At 33.4% G+C, this 3241-nt stretch overlaps 1 long non-coding RNA gene across 4 annotated transcripts in view; it reads right to left on the bottom strand.

The window, feature by feature from the left end:
• Window positions 1-591: 591 nt before the first annotated feature.
• Window positions 592-3241, bottom strand: part of LOC105141424 (uncharacterized) — a 4059-nt gene continuing 1409 nt past the window's right edge. The window contains exons 2-5 of one of the 4 annotated variants that reach the window (XR_845373.1): window positions 3084-3208; window positions 2609-2715; window positions 2411-2483; window positions 592-1352 (exon numbers count right to left, since the gene is read on the bottom strand). This is a non-coding gene — a long non-coding RNA (uncharacterized LOC105141424). Of the gene's footprint in view, window positions 1353-2280; window positions 2484-2608; window positions 3001-3083; window positions 3209-3241 lie in introns of those variants that run through there. The other 3 variants (XR_845372.1, XR_845370.1, XR_845371.1) reach the window with 3 other exon arrangements.

Raw genomic sequence — 3241 nt, forward strand, 5'->3', positions numbered from 1 at the left:
AGGAGATGCTAAGATTCATATGACAGGTGCTGAGTCAGGAATGGAGGATAACACTGAACCAGAATCAATGACAAGGAAATGGTAGCGGGAGATGCTAAGATGCATATGACAGGTGCTGAGTCAGGAATGGAGGATAACACTGAACCAGAATCAATGACAAGGAAGGAAATGGTAGCGGGAGATGCTAAGATTCATATGACAGGTGCTGAGTCAACAACGAAGGATAACACTGGACTAGGATAAATGATGAGGAAGGAAATGGTTGCAGGAGATGCTAAGATTCATATGACAGGTGCCGAGTCAGGAATGAAGGATAACATTGAGCAAGTATCCATAGCAAGGCGGGAAGGGGTTGCATCGGAGTGATACATGTGTTATTGCAGTTCTTGTAACTATAATATAATGTGTCTGTTAAGAGGGTTTGTAGTTTGTTTGGGTAGCAGTTATAATCAGGGGATAAACAGTTCACGTGGGTAAAGTTCTCTTTGTGTAAATAGGAAGCAAAGATAAAATGCTTCTTTTTTGTATTCATTATGATTTCTTCCTGAATTCTTTGTAATTATTCTATTTCTTTAATAATGCTTCTTTTTCATATCTCATCTTTCCTTCTCTCAGTCTTTTCTTCAAACACTTCACCTACCTTACACATTCCATCAAATACTTGATGGTATTAATCCTTCTCTGCTCTCCTATCTCTGGATAATTCAGCTACTGAACTTAACTCTAGATTCTTTTGAGCTCTAAACCACAAAACCCCCAATTTCTTAAACCATAGCTTCATTTATGGGACACGGACTAAGATCTACCATTGTCACATGTATCTAGACAAGAAATCTCAACAATTCCTAACCAGAAAAGGACTACAGACATGAACCCATGAATAAAAAACAAATTCACTTAGCAATTGAGCTTTATGACTCAAAATAGAAATTCAAAAGCAAAAAACTTACTTGTAAGGTTCTTGAGATACAGCAAAGAGGTTGTCTCACAAGATCTCTCAGCAGCTTGCAGTTTTGTGAGCAAGATTGATTATGTTTTTTTTTTTCTTATTTTATAAATCAGAGATTGTTTAGGGTTTTAATATGCTATGGTATTTCTCTAACTCAATTGAGTGCTTGACTTTGTAATGACTTGTGTTGGGCTTCTGTGCACCACTCATTTAGTTATGCTAAAAATTTAATTGTTATTCATATAATAGTAGGTAATGAATAAAGAAATATGAATATTGAAATTTATGAACAGACAGTAAAAAATTTGACAAAAAAAAAATAAAGAAATTCAAGTGCAGACCAAACTTCTAATCCGGATTTCAGATGATACATTAATTGGATTGCCATGCTATCATACAATTTCTACCAAGGAATTATTGTTTAGTGGAAAGAAAGTGAGAAACAGAACACATAAAAGGAGTGTTTAATAAAGTTGAAATAATTTGGAAAAGGCTTACTGAAAAGAAGAACAATTATTGAAGATTTATTGAGGACCATGAGAGAGGAAACTATCCACCAAGTCATTAAGAAAATGTAAGTATACTTGAAATTGAATATAAAAATATAATAATAGATGAATTCGATAAACCAAGAAAAAGGCGGTATTGTCTTAGTCATAGAAGAATAGATATAATCATAGTCGTGCCTTTGATCTCAATTGCAATTTGAGCATCACTAAAATTTAGACCACAACAAAATTGATGGAACTATAGATTCGAACCTGTTTGATATTGTAGTGGTGGTTGTTTTTCAAAATGCTTTTTATTTGGGAATGCATCAAAATAATGTTTTTTTAAAAAAATATTTTTGACGTTAGTACATTAAAACGATATGAAAACACCAAAAACAAAATTAATATGAAGCAAAGAAAAAAAATTTAAAATTCAATTTTTTTTAAAAGCGCTATTGAAATGCAAAAACAAAATGGCTAAAAAGGAGGAGCTAACAAAAAAAGAAAGAAAACAAAGATGAGGGGTATTTTCTTTCAAAATTCAGGGTTCTTGACATAAGTTCCAGATTAGTAATCTCCTGATGAATCAGATTAGCACAAAGGATATGTTGGTGCCAGCTCATTAAAAGCATGTTCCTTTCCAGCCACTTGATCAGCTTAAAACAGCAAACCTCAACATTTGAAAATCCTACTCCCTCTATACCATTAACAATGGCCCTTTCGCCAAAAAAAAGAAAGGTTTAAGGAAGCACCAACAGTCCATTAATTAGAGTTGGCTTTAGCATGCTATTCTTTTTTCAACCGTAAGGTGTCTTAACTACTATGCATTCTTGTATTAAAAATTCAAGCAAATAATGATAAATTTCATCATTAAATTAGAACACAAATTTGATAAATCAATTTAAATAAAGTGAATTTGAGGACATAATGATTTATATCAAAGCACACAAAAAAACAGTCAAGGTTTTACCTGATAAAGGAGAGATCATAATTTGTGATGAGAATCTCACTTTAACCTGCTACCTTTTTTTTTCAAATAAATTCTGCATAAAAGAACAAAAAAGATATGAATAGAATTGAATTTGAAAAGAACAATAAACAGAAAGGATTTTAAGTTCGCAATTTTCTCCAGATAAATGAATTTGGGAAAACAAAATCCACCGATTACCTTGCATCTTTAGATCTGGCAATAGATAGGGAAATGTGATTTCCTGGCACAAGGACACGCAATAGCACAGAGTTTCCACCCTAGTATCTTTAGCCATCATCAATTGTCTTCTCCAGCATCCCAATAAATTCAAGAGAACAAAGAGACTCCATTAGTCAAAACTTCTATCTTCATCAAATTTATGAAATTTATGCATGTGCCAATTCAAAAGCTGAAAGACATTAAGGAGATTGGAGATCACAATCCACATGTATCTAACAAATTATCTGAACAGACACCCAAAAGGGCAGTATTTTTTAGGAGAAACGAGCCAAAGTTGAATTTCCAATACCTCTCTAGAACAAACACAGAACTGTTCAATGACTGGTATCACAGGGACTAGACCTTTGACACTGGCATGGCAGATTACAGATTCGAGCAAACAAAACAACCAAAATCCCATAAACAAATTAAATAAACCAAATAGCCATCATACCATAACTTCGACCTTGAAAGTAGAGAGTTTTCTTAACAGCACATAAAATAAACTGATACATAGCAGCTCTTCTTCTTTTTTCTTCATTCTAGCACGTTCAAGTCCTCTTTTGTAGGTGGGAGTTCCTGTCATGTATAAAACAACAGACAGACAAACAC

The sequence above is a fragment of the Populus euphratica genome, unplaced genomic scaffold (assembly GCF_000495115.2).
Source record: "Populus euphratica unplaced genomic scaffold, PopEup_1.0 scaffold119.1, whole genome shotgun sequence".
In the NCBI taxonomy this organism is placed as follows: Eukaryota; Viridiplantae; Streptophyta; class Magnoliopsida; order Malpighiales; family Salicaceae; genus Populus; species Populus euphratica.